The sequence below is a fragment of the Pelobates fuscus genome, chromosome 4 (genome assembly GCF_036172605.1).
Source record: "Pelobates fuscus isolate aPelFus1 chromosome 4, aPelFus1.pri, whole genome shotgun sequence".
NCBI classification, from domain to species: Eukaryota; Metazoa; Chordata; class Amphibia; order Anura; family Pelobatidae; genus Pelobates; species Pelobates fuscus.
Window position 1 is genome coordinate 170,669,777 of NC_086320.1, and position 17,029 is coordinate 170,686,805.

Consider the following 17,029-nt stretch of genomic DNA (forward strand, 5'->3'; position numbering starts at 1 on the left):
TAAACACAGGTTACTGGTTGTGGGGGGATAATGTATAATAAACACAGGTTACTGGCTATGGGGGGATAATGTATAATAAACACAGGTTACTGGCTATGGGGGATAATGTATAATAAACACAGGTTACTGGCTATGGAGGAGATTGTGTATAATAAACACAGGTTACTGGTTGTGGGGGGATAATGTATAATAAACACAGGTTACTGGCTATGGGGGGATAATGTATAATAAACACAGGTTACTGGCTATGGGGGATAATGTATAATAAACACAGGTTACTGGCTATGGGAGGGATAATGTATAATAAACACAGGTTACTGGCTATGGGAGGGATAATGTATAATAAACACAGGTTACTGGCTATGGGAGGATAATGTATAATAAACACAGGATATTGGCTATGGGAGGGATAATGTATAATAAACACAGGTTACTGGCTATGGAGGGATAATGTATAATAAACACATGTCACTGGTTGTGGGGATAATGTATAATAAACACAGGTTACTGGCTATGGAGGGATAATGTATAATAAACACAGGTTACTGGCTATGGAGGAGATTATGTATAATAAACACAGGTTACTGGTTGTGGGGGGATAATGTATAATAAACACAGGTTACTGGCTATGGGGGGATAATGTATAATAAACACAGGTTACTGGCTATGGGGGATAATGTATAATAAACACAGGTTACTGGCTATGGGGGATAATGTATAATAAACACAGGTTACTGGCTATAAGAGGGATAATGTAAAATAAACACAGGTTACTGGCTATGGGGGGATAATGTATAATAAACACAGGTTACTGGCTATGGGGGGGATAATGTATAACAAACACAGGTTACTGGCTATGGGGGGGTAATGTATAATAAACGCAGGTTACTGGCTATGGGAGGATACTGTATAATAAACACAGGTTACTGGCTATGGGAGGGATAATGTATAATAAACACAGGTTACTGGCTATGGGAGGATAATGTATAATATACACAGGTTACTGGCTATGGGAGGGATAATGTATAATAAACACAGGTTACTGGCTATGGGAGGGATAATGTATAATAAACACAGGTTACTGGCTATGGGAGGATAATGTATAATAAACACATGTCACTGGTTGTGGGGATAATGTATAATAAACACAGGTTACTGGCTATGGGGGGTAATGTATAATAAACACAGGTTACTGGTTGTGGGGGGATAATGTATAATAAACACAGGTTACTGGCTATGGGGGATAATGTATAATAAACACAGGTTACTGGCTATAAGAGGGATAATGTAAAATAAACACAGGTTACTGGCTATGGGGGGATAATGTATAATAAACACAGGTTACTGGCTATGGGGGGGATAATGTATAACAAACACAGGTTACTGGCTATGGGGGGGTAATGTATAATAAACGCAGGTTACTGGCTATGGGAGGATACTGTATAATAAACACAGGCTACTGGCTATGGGAGGGATAATGTATAATAAACACAGGTTACTGGCTATGGGAGGATAATGTATAATAAACACAGGTTACTGGCTATGGGAGGGATAATGTATAATAAACACAGGTTACTGGCTATGGGAGGGATAATGTATAATAAACACAGGTTACTGGCTATGGGAGGATAATGTATAATAAACACAGGTTACTGGCTATGGGGGGTAATGTATAATAAACACAGGTTACTGGTTGTGGGGGGATAATGTATAATAAACACAGGTTACTGGCTATGGGGGATAATGTATAATAAACACAGGTTACTGGCTATAAGAGGGATAATGTAAAATAAACACAGGTTACTGACTATGGGGGGATAATGTATAATAAACACAGGTTACTGGCTATGGGGGGGTAATGTATAATAAACGCAGGTTACTGGCTATGGGAGGATACTGTATAATAAACACAGGCTACTGGCTATGGGAGGGATAATGTATAATAAACACAGGTTACTGGCTATGGGAGGATAATGTATAATAAACACAGGTTACTGGCTATGGGAGGGATAATGTATAATAAACACAGGTTACTGGCTATGGGAGGGATAATGTATAATAAACACAGGTTACTGGCTATGGGAGGATAATGTATAATAAACACAGGTTACTGGCTATGGGAGGGATAATGTATAATAAACACAGGTTACTGGCTATGGAGGGATAATGTATAATAAACACATGTCACTGGTTGTGGGGATAATGTATAATAAACACAGGTTACTGGCTATGGAGGGATAATGTATAATAAACACAGGTTACTGGCTATGGAGGAGATAATGTATAATAAACACAGGTTACTGGTTGTGGGGGGATAATGTATAATAAACACAGGTTACTGGCTATGGGAGGATAATGTATAATAAACACAGGTTACTGGCTATGGGGGTAATGTATAATAAACAAAGGTTACTGGTTGTGGGGGGATAATGTATAATAAACACAGGTTACTGGCTATAAGAGGGATAATGTAAAATAAACACAGGTTACTGGCTATGGGGGGATAATGTATAATAAACACAGGTTACTGGCTATGGGGGGGGATAATGTATAATAAACACAGGTTACTGGCTATGGGAGGGATAATGTATAATAAACATAGGTTACTGGCTATGGGAGGATAATGTATAATAAACACAGGTTACTGGCTATGGGGGGTAATGTATAATAAACACAGGTTACTGGTTGTGGGGGATAATGTATAATAAACACAGGTTACTGGCTATGGGGGATAATGTATAATAAACACAGGTTACTGGCTATAAGAGGGATAATGTAAAATAAACACAGGTTACTGGCTATGGGGGGATAATGTATAATAAACACAGGTTACTGGCTATGGGGGGGGATAATGTATAACAAACACAGGTTACTGGCTATGGGGGGGTAATGTATAATAAACGCAGGTTACTGGCTATGGGAGGATACTGTATAATAAACACAGGTTACTGGCTATGGGAGGATAATGTATAATAAACACAGGTTACTGGCTATGGGGGTAATGTATAATAAACAAAGGTTACTAGTTGTGGGGGGATAATGTATAATAAACACAGGTTACTGGCTATGGGGGATAATGTATAATAAACACAGGTTACTGGCTATAAGAGGGATAATGTAAAATAAACACAGGTTACTGGCTATGGGGGGATAATGTATAATAAACACAGGTTACTGGTTGTGGGGCGATAATGTATAATAAACACAGGTTACTGGTTGTGGGGGGATAATTTATAATAAACACAGGTTACTGGCTATGGGGAGATAATGTATAATAAGCACAGGTTACTGGCTATGGGGGATAATGTATAATAAACACAGGTTACTGGCTATGGGAGGGATAAGGTATAATAAACAGAGGTTACTGGCAATGGGGGGATAATGTATAATAAACACAGGTTACTGGCTATGGGGGATAATGTATAATAAACACAGGTTACTGGCTATGGGGGGATAATGTTTAATAAACACAGGTTACTGGCTATGGAGGGATAATGTATAATAAACACAGGATACTGGCTATGGGAAGATAATGTATAAAAAACACAGGTTACTGGCTATGGGAGGATAATGTATAATAAACACAGGTTACTGGCTATGGAGGGATAATGTATAATAAAAACAGGTTACTGGCTATGGGGAGGATAATGTATAATAAACACAGGTTACTGGCTATGGGGGGATAATGTATAATAAACACGGGTTACTGGTTATGGGGGGATAATGTATAATAAACACAGGTTACTGGTTGTGGGGGGATAATGTATAATAAACACAGGTTACTGGCTATGGGGGAGATAATGTATAATTAGCACAGGTTACTGGCTATGGGGGATAATGTATAATAAACACAGGTTACTGGCTATCGGAGGATAATGTATAATAAACACAGGTTATTGGCTATGGGGAGGATAATGTATAATAAACACAGGTTACTGGCTATGGAGGGATAATGTATAATAAACACAGGATACCGGCTATGGGAAGATAATGTATAATAAACACAGGTTACTGGCTATGGGAGGATAATGTATAATAAACACAGGTTACTGGCTATGGAGGGATAATGTATAATAAAAACAGGTTACTGGCTATGGGGAGGATAATGTATAATAAACACAGGTTACTGGCTATGGGGGGATAATGTATAATAAACACAGGTTACTGGCTATGGAGGGATAATGTATAATAAAAACAGGTTACTGGCTATGGGGAGGATAATGTATAATAAACACAGGTTACTGGCTATGGGGGGATAATGTACAATAAACACAGGTTACTGGCTATGGGAGGGATAATGTATAATAAACACAGGTTACTGGCTATGGGGGGATAATGTATAATAAACACGGGTTACTGGTTATGGGGGGATAATGTATAATAAACACAGGTTACTGGTTGTGGGGGGATAATGTATAATAAACACAGGTTACTGGCTATGGGGGAGATAATGTATAATTAGCACAGGTTACTGGCTATGGGGGATAATGTATAATAAACACAGGTTACTGGCTATCGGAGGATAATGTATAATAAACACAGGTTATTGGCTATGGGGAGGATAATGTATAATAAACACAGGTTACTGGCTATGGAGGGATAATGTATAATAAACACAGGATACCGGCTATGGGAAGATAATGTATAATAAACACAGGTTACTGGCTATGGGAGGATAATGTATAATAAACACAGGTTACTGGCTATGGAGGGATAATGTATAATAAAAACAGGTTACTGGCTATGGGGAGGATAATGTATAATAAACACAGGTTACTGGCTATGGGGGGATAATGTATAATAAACACAGGTTACTGGCTATGGAGGGATAATGTATAATAAAAACAGGTTACTGGCTATGGGGAGGATAATGTATAATAAACACAGGTTACTGGCTATGGGGGGATAATGTATAATAAACACAGGTTACTGGCTATGGGAGGGATAATGTATAATAAACACAGGTTACTGGCTATGGGGGGATAATGTATAATAAACACGGGTTACTGGTTATGGGGGGATAATGTATAATAAACACAGGTTACTGGTTGTGGGGGGATAATGTATAATAAACACAGGTTACTGGCTATGGGGGAGATAATGTATAATTAGCACAGGTTACTGGCTATGGGGGATAATGTATAATAAACACAGGTTACTGGCTATGGGAGGATAATGTATAATAAACACAGGTTATTGGCTATGGGGAGGATAATGTATAATAAACACAGGTTACTGGCTATGGAGGGATAATGTATAATAAACACAGGATACCGGCTATGGGAAGATAATGTATAATAAACACAGGTTACTGGCTATGGGAGGATAATGTATAATAAACACAGGTTACTGGCTATGGAGGGAAAATGTATAATAAAAACAGGTTACTGGCTATGGGGAGGATAATGTATAATAAACACAGGTTACTGGCTATGGGGGGATAATGTATAATAAACACAGGTTACTGGCTATGGGGGGGATAATGTATAATAAACACAGGTTACTGGCTATGGAGGATAATGTATAATAAACACAAACACAAAAATAAAAAAAAAAAAAAGAATAAAAAAAAAAAAAGAATGCAGCTTCAGAATTAATCTAAATTGTATGCTGTCTAGGAGGTGGAAGGGTCTGGGAGGGAGGGTCTGCTGCTGATTGGCTGGAATGTGTCTGCTGACTGTGAGGTACAAAGTTTACTCAATGATGACGAATAGGGGGCGGACCGAACATCGCATATGTTTGCCATCCGTGGCGAACGCGAACAAGCTATGTTCGCCAGGAACTATTCGCCAGCGAACCATTCGGGACATCACTATAGAGAAACTCTTACTAACTCTATAATAATATGGCTAAGATATCTGTACGGTTAGCTCTGCTAAATTATATGCATTTAGACGTTATAGTGTTAATTAGGGGAACTGGCTGTGGTTACATTTAACGGACTGACATCATGGCAAAGTGATGCCAATCAGCAAATAACATTTTTGTCATAACCTTGCAAAACATCAATTTCAAAAGCATCAGGCTTTAGTAAATTGGCATATAATTTTAATGCTAAAACATGTTTTATTACTTACATAGAAATCATATGTAATGATTTCTATTGTAGATTGGTTAATGTACAATATTAAAAATCTATCTGAACAGAAAAAAAAGTAAGGATATCATAGAAAACCGCTGAAACATTTTAAACAAATGTAACCCATCAGACAGTATTGTTTTGAATGTTTTATTAATCAGCCCCTTCCTGCCAACAATATGTATACACTGGCTTTCAATATAAATTAGTCCATGAAAACACCTATTATTTGGTCCACTGCTGATCTTCACCCTACTTAGAACTAGTGATGTACCGAACTGTTCGCTGGCGAATAGTTCCCGGCGAACATAGCATGTTCGCGTCCGCCACCGCGGGCAAACACATGCGGTGTTCGGTCCGCCCCCTATTCGTCATCATTGAGTAAACTTTGACCCTGTACCTCACAGTCAGCAGACACATTACAGCCAATCAGCAGCACACCCTCCCTAGCAGACCCTCCCACCTACTGGACAGCATCCATTTTAGATTAATTCGGAAGCTGCAACCATTTTTTATTTTTTTTTCAATTTTTTTTTTTTTTTTTTTTAGTGCATATAAATGTTACAAGTAGATACTACCCCCAGACACTCTGTGTTACTGCAGATACTCCCTCCAGACACCCTGTGTTACTGCAGATACTCCCCCCAGACACTGACACAGAGCAGAATAGGGACTGTTCCCCCTACATAGGGTCACTTGGCAGATATGGATTGACACCTATCCTAAGGATCCCTGATAAACACTGACACGGAGCCCTCCATGGGTGAAGATGGATTAATTTTTTTTTGTGCTCGGGTTTTTTATTTTATTTTTAAGTTCGACGGGTATGATGGCTTTTTATTTGGCCTTTTTTGGGGCTAAAAAAATGAAGATTTTAGAAGAAGAAGACGTTGAATAGTAAGTTGAATTTTACTTTACAGGGTAGTAATTTTATTCCCCCTTCACTATTTTTTAGGGTGAGGGGGGTAGGTAGGGGCTTTTTTATTTGGTTGTGTGACTAGGGGCTTGGGGACACACACTGCATACACACTATACACACACTGCACACACTATACACACACTACACACAATATACACACACTATACACACAATATACACACACACTGTACACACTATGCACACACACACTACACACACTGCATACACACACTACACACACTGCATACACACTGCACACACTATACACACTGCACACACTATACACACACTATACACACACTGCATACACTATACACACTCTACACACACTGCATACACACTGCACACACTGCATACACTATACACACACTGCACTAACTATACACACACTGCATACACTATACACACACTGCATACACACTATACACACACTGCACACACTATACACACTATACACACACTACACACACTACACACACACACTGTACACACTATGCACACACTGCATACACTATGCACACACACTACATACACACTGCACACATTATACACACACTACACACACTATACACACAATATACACACACACTGTACACACTATGCACACACTGCACACACTGCATACACTATGCACACACTATACACACACACTGCACACACTGCATACACACACTATACACACACACTATACACACTCACTATACACACAATATACACACACTGTACACACTATACACACAATATACACACACTTTACACACACTTTACACACTATACACACACTGCATAAACATACATTTAAAAAAAATTGCAGCTGTTTTTTACATTTCAAAGTTGGGGAGGGGGGTGCCAAATAAAGGATCCGCCCCGGGTGCCAAATGCTCCAGGTACGCCCCTGTATAGAGGGGAGCCATGTTACTCTGTATATAGAGAGGAGCCATGTTTACACTGTATATAGAGGGGAGCCATGTTACTCTGTATATAGAGGGGAGCCATGTTTACACTGTATATAGAGGGTAGCCATGTTACTCTGTATATAGAGGGGAGACATGTTACACTATATACAGTGGAAACATGGCTCCCTCTATATACAGAGTAACATGGCTCCCTCTATATACAGTGTAACATGGCTCCCCTCTATATACAGAGTAACATGGCTCCCCTCTATATACAGAGTAACATGGCTCCACTCTATATACAGAGTAACATGGCTCCCTCTATATACAGAGTAACATGGCTCCCTCTATATACAGAGTAACATGGCTTCCCTCTATATACCGTGTAAACATGGCTCCCCTCTATATACAGTGTAAACATGGCTCCCTCTATATACAGAGTAACATGGCTCCCTCTATATACAGAGGGGAGCCATGTTTACACGCTATATAGAGGGAAGCCATGTTATTCTGTATATAGAGGGAGCCATCTTTACACGGTATATAGAGGGAAGCCATGTTACTCTGTATATAGAGAGGAGCCATGTTTACACTGTATATAGAGGGAACCATGTTTACACTGTATATAGAGGGGAGCCATGTTACTCTGTATATAGAGGGGAGCCATGTTACTCTGTATATAGAGAGGAGCCATGTTTACACTGTATATAGAGGGGAGCCATGTTACTCTGTATATAGAGGGGAGCCATGTTACACTGTATATAGAGGGAGCCATGTTACTCTGTATATAGAGGGAGCCATGTTTACACTGTATATAGAGGGGAGCCATGTTTACACAGTATACAGAGGGAGCCATGTTACTCTGTATATAGAGGGAGCCATGTTTACTCTGTATATAGAGGACTGTTTGCGGTGCGTTAAACGGGGAGTTTGGTCTGTCACTGTGAAGCGGGCGTAACCCTTACACTACCTGATCGATACAACATCATACCTGATGTTTTAAAGCACGTTATTCCAAACAATTTAGGAATGTTAGGTGATTTATGCCCTTTATGGATTAAAACCAGACTCTGCATCAACTATGTAATTTTTCATGGGAGTTTTGACATGGAACCGCCTCCGGCATGCCACAGTCCAGGTGTTAGTCCCCTTGAAACAACTTTTCCATCACTATTGTGGCCAGAAAGTGTCCCTCTGTGTTTTAAAATTCGCCTGTCCATTGAAGTCTATGGCGGTTCGCACGGTTCGCACGTTCGCGAACATTTGCGGAAGTTCCCGTCCGCCGTTCGCGAACCGAAAATTTCGTGTTCGCGACATCACTACTTAGAACCTATTTTGGTTTTCCTAGCAGGCTGAAGACATTTCCCTCTATATGTCTGCAGAGGAAATGTAAACTGACTACCCCCTCACATTCCACACTACAATCTGTATGTTTCAAAATTGATGATGCACTCTAGCACCTAGGGAAGGGCATCAGAAGAGACGTGCTCTGTGCACATTAAGCACAACACAGATTTTCTTTTGCAGGCATTGATAGCATCTTGCAAAGCCTTGTATTGTGTAGATGATTAGGATAACTGCATATATATATTGTATAAGTTTTGCATGAATTTTAGGTAGTTGTATTACAAACTGTGCCATCAGGGTTCTTACAAATACCCATATGCAGGTTATCTGACTCTTTGTATGAATTGTTATCATACTTATTATATGGGGGAATAATGTACTCCTGCTCAGAGGCGTAACTAGAAATCACTGGACCCCAGTGCAAAAATTGCCCTGCCAACCCATGCGTCTCATCCCGCCAGTCCCTCCATGCATCTTGTTCCCTACCCCATAGTCCCTCATTACTTTCTAGCCCCATCATGTGTCACATATCCCCCCAGCCCCTCTGTATGTCTCTTTTTCTCCAAGCCCCTCCTTGTGTCTTATTCCCTCTGTGTCTCAGCCCCTCCATGTGTCTCTAACGAAAAGGAAGGACTCTCTCAGCGAGCACTTCATGTCAGACGCAGACCGCTCAGCCACGCTACACACCCACTGGAGGGGAGCAGCCCAGCTCTCCCTTCCTCCCGGTAACCTGGGAACCACAGGCCCCGGGTCGGTATGGCAGTGCACCGGCCCTGAGGTGATGCAGGTGGCCCATGATCACAGAGGTCGCAGCTGCCACCTGGCCACCTGGACTGATGGGCCTGGACGCAGCTGTGACCCCTGCAAATGTGGTAGTTATGCCACTGCTCCTGCTTATAGGCTACTATTTATGATGCTGTTAGTAATACTGCAGAATAAAGGATATCATATAATATTTAAAATGTTTCAACTTTCTAAATCTTTCCTTAAAGAATAAATGAATAAGTACAAGATTAACATTTTGTAGATATCTATAATATTTTTTCCACTTTTGTATCCTTGAAATACTGCATATTTCCTTTTTCTCTGTGAGTGTTTGATAATTCCTCCCTTTAAATTTGTTTGCAATGGCTATGGAATCATCAGTTTTCTTTTAGAGAGTTATAAAATATTATTTTTGACTCTGTAAGTAATGCCCAGGGCCGTTTTAGCCGCGAGGCTAACTGACATGCTGGGCGGGCGGCGGGCGGCGGGCGAGTGAGCACTTCCTCTGAGCTGTCTGCTCAGCTCCATCGCGCGCCGTAGAGTGAGGCTGGGAGCCAGAATATGACATCATATTCCGGCTCCCAGCCTCACTCTGCGGCGCGCGAGGGTGCTGAGCAGACAGCTCAGAGGAAGTGCTCCCTCACCAGCGCTGCCCGCCCAGCAGACAGCCCGCCAGCGCCGCCCGCCCAGCAGCCCCACTAGACCCCAGGGAGAAAGAGAACCCCCCCCCCCCCAGCATTCCCAAAGGTAAGGAGGCTGGGGGGGTTAAATTAAAAAAAAATGTGTTAATGTGAGTGAGTGTGTGTGTGTCTGTTAGTGTGTGTGTCTGTTAGTGTGTGTGTCTGTTAGTGTGTGTGTGTGTGTCTGTTAGTGTGTGTGTGTGTGTGTGTGTCCGACTGTCTGTTATTGTGTGTGTCTGTTAGTGAGTGTGTCTGTTTGTGAGTGTGAGTGTGTCTGTTAGTGTGTGTGTGTGTGACTGTCTGTTAGTGTGTGTGTGTCTGACTGTCTGTTAGTGTGTATGTGTGTGTGTGTCTGACTGTCTGTTAGTGTGTATGTGTGTGTGTGTCTGACTGTCTGTTAGTGTGTGTGTCTGTTAGTGATTTTGAGTGTGTCTGTTAGTGAGTGTTAGTGTGTCTGTTAGTGTGTGTGTGTCTGACTGTGTGTGTCTGACTGTGTGTGTCTGACTGTGTGTGTTTGTCTGTTAGTGTGTGTGTTTGTCTGTTAGGTAATGTATGCATATCTGTCAATGAATGTGTGTGTGTATTTAGAAGGCGGGGCGGGGGGAAGGGTTGGGTGTGGAGGGGGGGTGGGGGGGGGGGGGGGGCGCCTGAGTATTGTCCTGCCTAGGGCAGCACAAAACCAGGATACACCACTGGTAATGCCACAAAGAGGATATTTATATATAACCAATATTTTAAAGAGGAATAATAAAATGATACAGCACAACCACTATAGGACATGAGGGATTCCTAACCAAAAACATGTAATGACCCCTGATGATGTTACATTGGGAAGTGTTTCTGAAAATTTAATTTCTCTATTTTATTCTCTTTTATTGTGAATTGTAACTGTATTTTTATGCAATAAAGACTGACTGGTCAGCATTTATTAACAATTCTACTAATTCATTAAAATAGTTGATATAATTTTAGAAATATTAATTTGTACATGTTGGACTACTTATGTTTGTCAAGATACATTTATCGTACTCCCCTTAAGTGCTAGTGTATCAAGAAAAAACACTTCAGAAGCAAAACATGTGATATGTTGCATTACTGTCCAGCTTTAAAAATACTCCTTTGCATAGCTTTGCTAAATTCCTTTTCTTTAGGTCATCTACCTTTTTATTTTTTAATGCTGTGTTATACTTCTTGTTTGTTCCACATAACAGTGATATAATATCATCCTTGCTCTAAATAAATCTTAAAAAAGTAATAAATCTGATTTAAGTTTTGGCATTAGCGACTTAGCAAAGGTTACAATTTATTTTATCCCTGGCAAAAAATAGATGACTCCATGATTCAGGATTAAGAATGGAAAATGAAAAAGAAAGAAAAAGAAAATCAATAATCTTGACTGCTGTGTTTACCTAGAAACCAGCCACGGGTGTTAGTCTGACAACAGTTATCAAACCATTGGTATCTGTGAAGAACATAAAGAAGCTGCTCATAGCAGCAAAGCTTTCTCGAGGCACTTCCAGCTGCAGTAAAGAAAATGTCTCATTCAAATAAATGAAAACAAAAATAAAATTATTTTTTACTTAAGTAAATGGAATAATAGAAATACGGCACAACAGTGGCAAGTGAGTGAGCAAAAATAACCTGAGTTCACTTTATATGTATATTATTCTTGCGTATACAGTGACGCATCAACAAGATCATTAGAGCTAATTTGATAGTTTTTCATTTTGTATTAAGCTAATATTTTAATAAGTTTCAATATGTATCAAGCTAGTCTGTACAATCAGTGATTTTCAAACCCATATTCTATAATTGTGCTAGTACTGCTACTAGTAAAATGTCTCTCTGGAACCTATTCCTGTGCCTTCGAGGGCACCTTTCAATGGCTGTAAAGGCTAACTTTATCCTAAAAAACCCTTTATGTGGAATTAAAATAAGTAGTCAAGGATATCTGATATTGTGAGTGGATCCTGGTGGTTTGGTAACAGTTTAGCCGCATGTCTATTTAATAGCCAGAGGACGCCACTGAGCCCCTGACAGGCGCGTTTCACCAGGTTTATCAGAGGGGAGCTGTTTTAGGTAAGTAATCGGTATAAGTATGAGGATCGTTCATCTGATAGATCAGATTCAAATTACTCTCATGGGAGATTAGACTAATCGGGTTAATTATATGTAAAATCATTTGATTAGGGTATTCTATTTTGTACATTTAGAAAAAAAAAAAGACGAAACTCCACTCAATTTAAATTCCCATAAAATGTATCAAGGAGAAATATAAAATGAAAACGAAAAACATGAAAAAAATAAAGAATAAAAAAATTACCTTAACTTTGAGGAACAAAATAATTTGTTAACTACAGTCAGTCACATGATTAAATGGAAGGGGAAATGTATAGTTGAATTTGTTTTTCTATTACAATTAAATAACTGTATTTTCCAAAGTATTTTCATCACATTTTTCAAAATGTACACTCTAAAGACAAAGTTTCAACAGTAAAAAAGTAAATGAGTTTAGTGATTTCACTAAGGCATTGCATATGTAAAATAAAATGTATTTGAAAATATTGTGACAAAAGGAGGATGTATTAATAGAACTCATAAATGCTTGTAATAATAAATAATATACATACAGAACATTTTGCAATAATTGCATTGCGAGAAGCTTGATTGTAAACCTATGAATTAATGTTTATTTCTTTTCTACAAACATGTATTTGTAACAGATCACCTGGCACCTCGACCGGGTACCTCCGTTGAAGGATGCTCCCAGCTCTTCCTGAGGGCTCCAAGCACTTCCCCAGAGACCATAACCACTGCAGACCCCATGAACCATCGCAGCTTATTGCGGTCTCGATGTCTTCTACCCACCCTGGACCTACGACAAGGCTCCAGGTTCCAGTGGTTGAACCTCTCTTTCCCCAGAGAGCGAAGCAGGAGCAGGAACAAGATCTTAAAAGAGCTTAGTGATTATAGCAAACGAGTATGAAGAGCATAGCAATCCTTTGTAGCAGATTCCCCCAATAAGAGACAGTACTCTAAATTGAGGGTAAAGTAGAACTGACTGCACTGAGGCTTTCATACAAGTTTTCTTTCATACAAGTTTTCCCCCAAGGTTACCACCCACATGGACCTTGTTGGGCACCAAAAACACAAACTTAACAACAAATAGCTTACAGTCACACAGTTAAACACTCCCATTAATTACTGTAAATTCCTTCTCTCTGCTTGGGGGATAATTGAGTTAATTGCTATATCAACTCAATTATCTCCAAGTGAAAAATACTTTTTACACATTTTTCATAACATTAAAATTAAACATACAATTTCCATAAAACATAATTATGGGAACAATATATTAAAAATTCATGCAAATCGGTTCAGTGGGCCGGGAGTTAGATGGAAGTCACATTTGACCGAACGCACGCACACACATTTTCCTGCCCAAAACAGTTCCAGAGAATTAGGCTGTGGGGCCGGTCCATTTCCCATGTTAGATGTAGTTCAAATAGATGAACGGCAACCGTTCGTGCAAACCGTCAAAGTTGAAGTGCCGTTCGAATCCAGTCAAAGCGTCGAAGTCTGGAGAAGGTACATTTCAGCTGTGTTCATGCCATCGCATGTCCGATTTGAGCTTCATGAACTCGACGACCAAACATGGTGGCCACTTCGACTACTTTGTCTGTTTCGGAAGTGCCACTTCGAAAGTGCAAAACCTTTCCATTAGAGTTTAAAGGGGCAGAAACAGTCTTTTCAAATCCAATATGCCCAAATGGGGTTTATAAACGGCAATACTCCCAGGAGCCATAGTCACAGGGCAGGAGGCGGGCAAGCAGGCCCCTCCAAAAACTCATGGCAAACTCCCTTAAAAGGGGGAATTTGTCACAGTATTCTTCTCAACCAGTTACATTTATTTGTGTTTATGAAATGTGTGGCTACCTCAGGATTTTGTTATGAGTTTTATTGAATCACTTGCAGTTCTCTATAACCCTAGGGGCCCATCATCAGGTGCATTGCTGGTGTGGAGACTGGAGGGGCTCCAGCTCCCTATGTGGGGCCCCTTAGTATCAAATCTCTTTGCCTACACTGCTTTCTTTCTGAGATATCTCCTTAATGAGTGTAGGAGCCAGTCATGTTGTGAAAGTAGTGTAATGATAGATCTCCAGGGAATACAACACTATATCATATTCCATAGTTCAGGCCCGGACTGGGAAAAAATTCAGCCCAGGAATTTTTGAATCACAGTGGCCCACACTGAGGGGGCAGGGCCAGAGAGGTGGCATTTTGTAATCACCAATAATAAACACGCCCCCTCTTAAAGCATGTTGGTTCAATGCTCTTCCAGGGCATCCCATGCACAGAGCTCTGCTGAAGAGCTCTAGCATGAGAAAATGGCCCTGTATTTGTTCTGTCTCTGGTGTCTCCATAAGTGGGATACCAAAGGAAAAAATGACAAGGAAATTAATTGTGCATGTGTTTGGAGGGTGCTTGTGGGATTGCATGTTTGTAGAGTGAGCTGATTGTGGTGTGGTGTTTTGTGTAAATTGGTCAGTTTCAGTTGTGATGTGTTTGTGGTGTAATATGTGTGGCTAGGGACTGAAGAGTGTGAGAGAGTGTATGTGTAGGGGATGTTACGAGTGTGTGCAAAGGGACTGTAGTATATATGTGTGTGTAGTTAATGTAGTATGTGTATGATTTATAGAGAGTGTGTGTTTAGGGAATGTAGTGTGCCTATTTGAGTGTAGAGTATCTAGTCTGTGCATAGGGGATCCAGAGTGTGTAGGTGGTGCAGTGTGTGTCTATAGGGGATTTCTTGTGCGTGTGTAGAGGATCCACAGGGTGCATAGGGGATCCAGAGTGTTTACAAGGGATGTAGTGTGTGTAAGTGGTGTAGTGTGTATAAGGCAAAATGTGTGTGTGTGAGGGGTGCAGTGTGTGTGTGTGTGTGTGTGTGTGTGTGTGTGGCGGGTACTGTGTGTGTGTTGAGCACTGTGTGAGGGGCACAGTGTGCGTGAAGGATGCACTACTGTGTTTGTGTGTAGTGCAGTGTTTGTGTGAAGTGTGCAGTGTGTGTGTGTGTGTGATGGGTGCAGTGTGTGTGTGAAGGATGCAATGTGTTTGTGGTGGAGAGTGTGTGTAAGGGGTGCAGTGTGTGAGAGGTGTAGTGGGGGCAGTTTGTGTGTGCGAAGGATGCACTGTATTTGTGTGTGGTGCAGTGTGTGTGTGTGTGAGAGAGAGAGATCGAGGTACAATGTGTGTGTGTGTGTGAAGGGTGCATTGTATGTGTGGTGTAGTGTGTGTGAAGGGGGCACTGTGTGTGTCTGTGGTGCTGTGTGTGTGGTGCAGCATGTGTGTGAAGGGTGCACTGGGTGTGTCTGTGGTGCAGTGTGCTTGTGGTGCAGCATGTGTGTGAAGGGTGCATCATGTGTGTCTGTGGTGCAGTGTGTGTGTATATGTGAGGGTGCAGATATAGGCAAATATATTTATATTAATTGTTGTTGTTTTTTGTATTTAAATACATTGCTACTTATGTGCATTTTAATTTCTTTTTTTAGTTATATGCCCCTGATCTGCCTCTTTGTTAGTCTCAGTCAATCCTATGGGAAGCACTGTGATTGGATCAGGCTACCACTGTTGATTATGTCAGCAGACTGTTTTTTTTTTTTTTTAGGCAAACAGCGTGCAGAGTTACAGCTTCTGGCTTAAATACAGTAAGATTTTTACTATATTTATGGAGGCATGAGGGGCCCAGGGGGGGTAGGTGGTGGTGTTAACACTATAGGGTAAGGAATACATGTTTGTGTTCCTGGCCCTATAGTGTTCCTTTAATACGGCTACAATCTCTACTTGTATACTATCAGAAGTATTTTTGCTTATGTGAAGCAATGACTATGTAATATTTATCAAAATCTATTGTCGTGTTTTTGCAAAGGATAGGAGTTTAATGTCAGCCTCTTACCTCCCAATGTGCTCATCCTTTTTTCCTTCTGTGGTTAAAGTTTGTTACAAAAATGATAAATGCTCTAAAATATTTATGTTCTATTGAAAGTGTGGTTTAGAGGATTAATGAGATTGTGATGTGTTAGGTCTAGATTCATTAAAAACAATGTTTCCATAAATAATAGTTTTGTAAAGGTCAGGAGTTTACATTTACCTTTTTAGCTCTCTATAAATTAATATTTTTTCTTCTACTACAGTGTATAGTTGTTCTGTTTTTATTTTTGCTATTTTTAATTAATCCATTAACTATGATTTATATGTAGGACATGAGGCATTGCACAAAGTATGGCATTTTTCACATTCCTGAAGACTTTCTTCTGGAGCAAAGTTAATTTTTTCCGCTCTT